Source organism: Macrotis lagotis, chromosome 1 (assembly GCF_037893015.1).
Source record: "Macrotis lagotis isolate mMagLag1 chromosome 1, bilby.v1.9.chrom.fasta, whole genome shotgun sequence".
NCBI lineage: Eukaryota > Metazoa > Chordata > Mammalia > Peramelemorphia > Peramelidae > Macrotis > Macrotis lagotis.
This window is the reverse complement of record NC_133658.1, coordinates 469,733,257-469,742,570: the sequence shown is the minus strand read 5'-3', so window position 1 is coordinate 469,742,570 and position 9,314 is coordinate 469,733,257. Positions and strand designations below refer to the sequence as shown.

At 34.8% G+C, this 9,314-nt stretch overlaps 1 pseudogene; it reads left to right on the top strand.

Moving 5' to 3' along the window:
- Positions 1–6,193: 6,193 nt before the first annotated feature.
- LOC141504699 (small ribosomal subunit protein uS2-like) lies at positions 6,194–7,082 on the top strand (annotated as a pseudogene).
- Positions 7,083–9,314: the final 2,232 nt, after the last annotated feature.

Here is a 9,314-nt window from a genome sequence, read left to right as displayed (position 1 = left end):
GGTCACTTAAACCCTAATTATCTTAAATCCAGGGCCATCTCCAGATATCTTGATTCATATCTGGCCAATAGATTCAGATAGTGCCAGAGGAGAAAATGAGGCTGGTGAATTTGCACAGCACTCTCTCACTGAAAACCAATTTATGTGCCTACCTGATATCATGATCTTCTTTATGAACAAAGGACAAACATCATAATCATCATCATCATTAATATGAGACTTTCATAAAAATTTACCATGTTTAGGGCATAAAAACCTCACAATCAAATACAGAAAAGCAGAAATATTAAATGCATCCATTTCATATGATAATCTCAATAGATACAGAAAAAAGGCATTTAAAAATATGCTCATTCCTATTAAAAATACTAAAGAACATAGAAATAAATGAAGTTTTCCTTAAAAAAGATAAGCAGTTTCTATCTAGAATCATCATCAAGTGTTATATTTAATGGGGATAAGCTAAAAAATTCTAATTAAGATTGAGAATAAAAGAAGGATATCTATTTTCACCACTTTTATTCAATATTGTATTAAAATGTTAGTTTTAGAAATAAGACAATAAAATGAAATTGATGGAATTAGAATATCCAATAAGGAAACAAAACTCTCACTCTTTTCAAGTGATATGATGGCATATTTAGAAAATTCTTCTAGAAAATCATGTAAAAAACTACTTGAAAATGAACAATTTTAGCAAATTTGCAGGATATAAAATAAAACTAAATTATTCATCAGGATTTCTATATATTACCAACAAATTCCATCAGCAAGAGATTTAAACTGAAATTTCATTTGATTGTACACAGCATAAAATACTTGCATTCCCACCTGAGAAGGAAAACCCAGAAAGTGTATCAACATAATTGCAAAATACTTTTCCCAGCGTTTGGAGTGGCAGAGCCAAAGTGGCAACATGAAGGCAGGATTCCTGGAAAGTCATTACCTCCCAAAACTCCAAAAGCTGTCAAATTATGACTCTAGCCAAAATTTAGAGGGCCAGAAGTCACGGAATGACTGAGTGATACAATTTCCCAGTTCAAGACAACTTAGAAATTCCTCAGGAAACTTCTGTTTCACCAGGACTGGGAGATGGAAAGAGCCACAGTGCAAGCACAGCACAGCATAGTCAGGCCAGAGCAAACTAGCATCAGTCTTCCAGGAACACCTGGGGCATCTGGGTCCCTGGGGGCACCCATAGGGCATAGGGTGGCATAGGGTAAGTTTCCAGACCTCTTGCTCCAGGGATCACCAGGAACAGTTTGAAGGACTGATGAGAAAATTCTGCTGCACTACAGTGAGTGCAAAGTGTTGGCCTCAGAGAAGCCCTGCAGTGAGAACCTACACTAAAGGAAATTGATGAATTTTACAACAAATCAAGAAAAAATAAAACAATACCAAAAGAACAACCTATTAGAAGAAAATGTGGGAGACTTCCATTCTGGAGCCAAGATAGTGATGCAATGCTAATCTGCTCCCAGAGCTTTTCTCTACCAAAGATAAATGAAGCCTCTTCTTTAACATTCATGCTACAGATCCCACAATAAAAAGATAAGATTCATAGAAGATTTAAATTCTTCAGTTGTAGACATAGTAGAGGATCTTCTGTGAAGGTCTATATCTTTGGGGGAAAAGGGAAAGTAAAGTCAAGGATATGGGAGAATATAGAAAGCCAGCAAAAGGCTGTTAGCCACAGTGCAATCTAGCTCTTGACAGCTTAATAATAAAAGTTCCCCCGGCAGCTAGATTGGAAGCCAGAAGGGAGGATCCCAATCCCCAAAAAATCTTAATACTGAAAACACCGGGATAAAAGAGAGGATTGGTTTGGAAACAATCCTCTGTTAAGTCAGAACCTGGACATAAAGGAGGAAACAAACCTCTGCAAAGGCAACGGACTGCATAGGCAACATCTTGGCAAAGAACAAGTCAGGGATCAGACACCAGCCCTAGAAAAATAAAAGCTTGGATCTATATTTCATATAAACTTAGGAGCAGAACTACAACAATAAAAATGCAAAAAAGCTAAAAGAGTGGTCACTATAGAAAAATATTTCACAGATTAAAATGACCACAATGCCATGTATGAAGAATAAAGCAGCACAAAATCAGTCACAGGAGAATTATCAAAAAAGTCTATGAATTGGACTCAAATTAAAAAAAGCTCATCAGAGAGCTTAAACAAGAATTTAAAAAACTAAATAAGAGAGGAAGAAGAAAAATGGAAAAAAAGAAATGGAACTCATGTTAGAAAATTGTGACACATTGACTAAAGAAATCAGCTCCATTAAAAGTAAAAGTAAACAACTGGAAAAGGAAACACAGAAGATAACTGAAGAAAATAAAATCCTAAAAATTAGAATTGAACAGTTAGAAACTAATGAATCTACAAGACAATAAGATTCCATTAAACAAAATAAAATGACTGAAAAAACCAGGAAAATAGATCCAGAAGAGACAATCGATGAAACATTGGGATACTAGACATCTTGGACCAAGAAAAGAACCTGGAAAATATCATGGAGGAAATTATAAGGGAAAACTGCCCCAACCTACTATAACAAGGTAACAGTATAATAATTGAAAGATTCCACAGAACCCCTCCAGAAAGAGACCTCAGGATTAAAACTCCAAGGACTGTAATAGTCAAGTTCCATAACCCTCAAATAAAAGAGAGAATATTGAAAATGACAAAAAGAAAACAATTCAAATACAAAGGGAAGACATTCAAACTAACAAAGGACCTATCATTCTTAACACTGAAAGTTTGGAACAACTGGAATAACATTTCAGGGAACTAAGGACCTGGGATTCTGATCCAAAATGAACTGCCCTTCAAAATTCATCATATATTTTCAGGGAAAAAGATGGATCTTCAATGAAATATAAGACTTACAGAAGTTCCTGACACAAAGACCAGAACTGAACAGAGAAATCACTTGCCAAATAGATGTTTGAAGAGTTACATGAAAAAAATGGTAAATGAAAAAGGGGACTGCAAAGAACAAAACAGTTTTAAATAAATATTGGTCCCTAAAAGGGAAGATTAGAACTTTTCTTCTCTAAGGAAAAGTAGAGGGTAGACTATAATTGAAGAGAATGAAGCTAAAGGATAGGAATATAATTGGGTCTTGTCTTTCAATTGAAGTGGTCCAAGATCACACCACTAATGCTTGAGAAAAAAAAAAAGACCTGAAAAAAAAAAGCAGGCATACTAAATTCAACTAAAGTGACTCATTATACTATGACTCATTTTAATCACAAGGTGCCAAGCACCTTGTCTAATGAGAGCATCATAAGCTGCAAGACAATATCTCTGTGATTTAAAATCATTTGCAAAGTTCTCATTGAGACATCCAGAAAGCCACCCCCCCCACTTAGAGCTCTCGAAGATTCTTACAATTCATTAGATCAATGTTCAGTGTTTCACTTAGCAGGGGGTAAGTACACTGGCTGGGGGTAGGTAATGAGGCAAAGACAACCGGCCTTGGTTCACTTAACAAGGATGGTTGTATGTGCTTGAAATACTTGAAAAGGAGGTAAGTTAATAATTGATTATAATTGAAATTTAATGCAATTTGAGTCAAGGCTGCTAACTAGGCAATAAAGTAAATCTGTGACTTATATCTTGATTACAGTAGGAGTTTATCAAGTAAATAATTGAACTTTACTTGATGATACCTGATTAATAATATTAGAGCACCAAGGGAAGAGGCTCAAAAATTTATAATTTTAGAGAGAAAGAAGGGAGAACAGGAATGCTACGGAATGTCTCTTCAATTGATTTAGTCCAGTGAGTGAATAAGATACATTCCCATTTGGGTTTAAAAATTTATCAATCTGCAGGGAAGGGGGGAACAGGGAAAAGGGAAGATAAGGGAATAAGAGACTGATAAAATGGAAGGGAAAGTATTAGTAAAAATCAACTGAAAATTATATTCCTAAAAGAAAAGTCAAAGAGGAAAGGTAGTAAAATTTGGTGAGGAGGAATAAGAGAAAAAGAAAGAGATAAATATAAGAGAAGAAAGATAGTATGGAGGGAAGTATAGAATTAGTAATCTTAACTGTAAACGGGAATGGGATGAACTGTCCCATAAAACTGAAACAGATAGCAGAATGGATTAAAAACCAGAATCCCACATGTTGTTTACAAGAAACATATTTTGAACAATGATAATGAGATATCATACCAAAACTTATTGGATGCAACAAAGGCAGTTTTGAAGGAAGTTAGTACCATGAAAATAGACTATGATCAGGTTGGATTTTTACCAGGAAGGCAGGAATTGTTCAACATTAGGAAAATACTCATTATAATTAAACATATCAATAGTAAAACCAAGTGAAAGCAAACATCTCAATAGATGAGGAGAAAGCATTTGATAAAATACAAAATCCATTCCTATTAAAAACACTAGAAAGTTTAGGGATAAAGGGAGTTTTCTTTAAGATAATAAATAGTGTCTATCAAAACCATCAAGAAATATATGTAATGGGAATAAACTTAGGGCATTCCCAATAAATACAGGGGTGAAACAAGGATGCCCATTATTACCATTATTGTTCAATATTGTATGTGAAATGCTAGCAGTAGCAATAAGAAAAAAAATAAGAAATTGAAGGAATCAGAATTGGCAATGAGGAAGCAAAACTTTCACTCTTTGAAGATGATACAATGATATAGCTAGAAACCCTAGAAAATCAAATTCTACAAAATAGTAGGATATATAAAATAAACCCACATAAATCATAAGCATTTCTATATATGAAAAAGACCAAGAACCTGATACAGAAAGAGGAATTCCTTTAAAAATAACTGTAGACATCATTAAATACTTGGGAATTTACCTCTCAAGACAACTTTAGAATCTATGTCCCAAGACAACTGCTCAAAAACTGTTATGAGCAAAATTTAAAACTCTGCTCACCCCAACTCAATTCATATCTAAATAATTGGAAAAATGTCAAATACCCATTGTTACATCATAGTAAAATATTAAAAATTAAAGTTCTACCCAAATTAAATTACTATATCAATCAAACTACCAAATAACTTGGTCAAATTAGAAAAAATAGTGGCAAAATTCATCTGGAGCAACAAAAGGGCAAGAATAGCAAGTGAACTGATGAAAAAAAATGTAAAGGAAGGTGGCCTAGTTCTACCATATCTAAAACTATACTATAAAGCATCAGTCATCAAAACTTCCTGGTACGGATTAAAAAATAGAGTAATGGGTTAGTCAGTTAGGATAGCTTCAAAAGAAACTAGAGTAAATGACTACAGTAATCTGTTATTTGAGAAATACAAAGACATCAGCCTTTGGGATATGAACTCACTATTTGACAAAAGTTATTGGGAAAACTGGAAAATAATATGGCAAAAACTGGGCATAGATCCACATCTCACACCTTATACCAAAAAAAAGGTCAAAATAATTTCAGGATTTATACATCAAAAGCTATACCATAGATAAATCAATAGAACAAAAATATCTATCTGATCTATGGAAAAGGGATAAATTTGTGACCAAGCAAGAATTAGAGCACATTAAAAATTGCAAAATGAATGATTTTTGACTTTACCAAATTAAAAAAGGTTTTGCACTAATAAAATCAATTTTGCCAAAATTAGAAGAAAAGCAAAAGCTCATAAAACATCTTCACAACCAGGAGTTCTGATAAAGGTCTCATTTCCTAATTATGTAGAGAATTGCATTAGATTTACAATGTCAAAATGCATTTCCCAATTGATAAATGGACAAAAAATATGAACAGAATGTTTACAACTGAAGAAAATAAAGCTATATATAAGGATATGGAAAAATGTTCCAAATCACCACAGATTATAATATTCCAAATTAAAACAACAATGAGGTATCATCTCAGAGGCATTAGATTAGCCAAGATGAGCAAAAGGGAAGATGATCATTGTTGGAGAGAATGTGAAAGGACTGGGTCATTGATGCATTGCTGGTGGAGTTGTAAACAGATTCAAACTTTCTGGAGAGCAATATAGAACTATGGCCAAAGAGCAATAGAACTGTTTATACCCTTTGACCCAGCAATTCTAATTCTAGGACTATACCCAAAAGAAAAATTTAAAACATTGGAAAAGGCCTTTAAGTGCTGCCTATAAGAGAGTTCCATATGGTGCTGTTCATGGTTTCTATCATAACTTTAAAGGGAAACTTTTACAATGTCTGGAGCCCTAGATGTCTTGCAGATGAAGGATGAAGATGTCCTCAAATTCCTCACTGCAGGGACCCATTTGGGTGGCACTAATTTGGATTTCCAGATAGAACAGTATATCTACAAAAGGAGGAATAAAGACATCAATATCACTAATTTGAAGAGAACTTGGGAAAAGCTTCTGCTTGCAGCTTGTGTCATTGTTGCCATTGAAAATCCAGCTGATGTTAGTGTCATCTCATCCAGAAATACTTGCCAGAGAGCTGTTCTGAAATCTGTGGTGGCACTGGTGCCAAAGCTATTGCTGGACTCTTTACCCCAGGCATCTTCACTAACCACATCTAGGTAACTTTCAGGGAGCCTTGCCTCTTGGTGGTCACTGATCCTCATGCAGATTAGCAGCCTTTGACTGAAGCATCATATTAACCTTCCAACCATTGCGCTGTGCAACACAGACTCCCCACTTCTCTATGTGGACATTGCTATTACATTTAACAACAAAGGAGCTCACTCAGTAGGTCTGATGTAGTGGTTTCTGCCCCAACAAGTTCTGTTGGATGTGTGGTACCATCTCCTGTGAACACCCATGAGAGGTCATGCCTGATCCTTACTTCTACAGAGATCCAGTGGAAATTGAAAAGGAAGAGCAGGCTTCAGTTGAGAAGGCAGTGACAAAGGAAGAATTTCAGGTGAATGGACAATACCTTCCCCAGAATTCACTGCTTCTCAACCAGAAGCGGCTGAAGTGCCATCTGTGTCCATTCAGCAGTTCCTTACTGAAGATTGTAGTGCTCAGCCAGCTACTAAAGACTGGTCTGCAGCTCCTACTGCTCAGGCCACTGAATGGGTAGGAACTACCACAGAGTGGTCCTAAGTTTTACCCAGATGCTCTAATAGTGTTGGGGAAATTCTCATGGAAAATAAACATGGTTTATTGAAAAAAGTGGGAAAAGTCCTACATGTTCCAAAATATTCATAGCAACTTTTTTTTTTTATAGAAGCAAAGTATTGGAAATTGAGGGGATTCCCATGAATTGGAGAATGGCTAAACAAATTATGGTACATGAATACTATGGAGTATTATTGTTCTAAAAGAAACCCTAAATGGCTGAATTATAGAGAAGCATGGAATAATTTATGGGATCTGATGCTGAGCAAAGTGAGTAAAGTCAATAGAACAATGTATACATCAACAACATTATGAGATGAAAAATCTTTTTTGGGGAGGGAGTTGCAAGGAAATGGAGTTAAGTGACTTGCCCAAGGTCACACAGTTATGTAATTATAAAGTGTACAAGGCCAGACATGAAGTCAGGTACTCCTGATTCCAAGACCAGTGCTGTATGCACAGTTCCACCTAGCTGCTCCCTGAGATGAAAAATATTAAAGACAGCAACTTCTCTTGACAGTCAAAAGATTTTGGACAACTGTATTAGACTGGTTATGGCCTGTATTATCCCTAACCAGAGGAAGAGAAGCAAAATATAACAAAACAAAACACACACACACACACACACACACACACACACACACACACACACACACACAACTTCTACTGATTCTGATGAATATTTTATAAAAATATCTCATGTATCTCTTTCCTTTAATCCAAATTCCTCATGCCAAAAATTACTAAACTCTAACTATATTTAACAAAATATGCATATAAAATGCTAACCTGACTGTTTCCTAATTGGGGGGGAGACTGGGAAGGAAGCGTGGAGGGAAATTTTGTAACTTGGAAATATGCATGTACAAATGGATGAAATACATACATATATATATATATATATATATATATATATATATATATATATATGTGTGTGTGTGTGTGTATGAAAATGTGAAATATCTTATTGGAGAAGTAACTGTCCTTGAAAAACAGTCAAAATTATTGGGTTATCTGAAATTCATGACCAGGAAAAGAACCTAGACTACATTTTTTCAAGAAACAATACAGCAAAATTGCCCTTAGATACTAAAAGCAGAGTTCTGAAAGAGATCCCAAAAGAAAACCTCCCAAGAATATTATGTCCAAATTCCAAACTCTTAAAACAAAGAGAAAATACTAAAAGCTGCTGCCAGAAACAAGAAATTCAATTAACATGACACCATAGACAAGATTACCCAGGATTTGGCTGAATATATATTGAGCACTCATAGGGCTTGGAATATCATATTCCAGAAGGCAAAAGATCTTGGATTATAACTGAGAATCAAGTACTCAGATAAACTGAATATCCTCATTCAGGGGAAAAGATGGGTTGTCAATGAAACATGGGACTTTCCAACATTCCTATTGAAATGACCAGAGCTGAACAGAAGGTTTGATTTCTGAGTACAGGACTCAGGTGAAGCATAGAGGAGTGCAACAAGAAGGAGTAATAATGAGGAATTTAATGATGTTAACTGTTGGTATTATTGCATGGGAAGAAGATAGTGATAACCCTTGTATAAGAACAGTTAGGAACATATATAGACAAGGTATAGGAAGGAGTTGAATATAAGGGTATAATATGATACAAAGATGTAATCACTGGATGATAAAGGAAAGAACTTGGAGGAAGGGAAAAGACAGAAAGAAGGAACTAAGATATTTCACTTAAAAGAGTCAAGGAAAAGGTTTTTGCAATGGAGTGGAATGGGGGAAGGCAAGGGGGAATGAGTGAGCCTTCATTCTCATCAGAAATGACTCAGAGGAAATTTATCCCTTTTCTAAAGGTCAGATTGATAGAGTATTATTTGATTTATCAATTTAACTGTGGTATCACTCTGTATGTCTAAATCCTATATGCTTTCGGTGCTTTTAATAGGAATGGATATTGTATTTTATCAAAGGCTTTTTCAGCATCTATTGATATTATCTTATGATTTCTGTTAGTTTTGCTATTGATATGTTTAATTATGTTGAGTATTTTCCTAATGCTGAACCATCCCAGTCTACTTGTTATAGGTCTTACATAATCATGGTGTATTATCCTATTATTAACTTGGTGAGGTTTCATAAATAAATTTTATTTAAGATTTTTGTATCAATATCCATAAGGAATATTGTCTTATAAATTTCTTTGTTTGTTATGCTTCTTCATGGTTTAGTTACCAGAACCATGTTGGTGTCATGAAAGCAT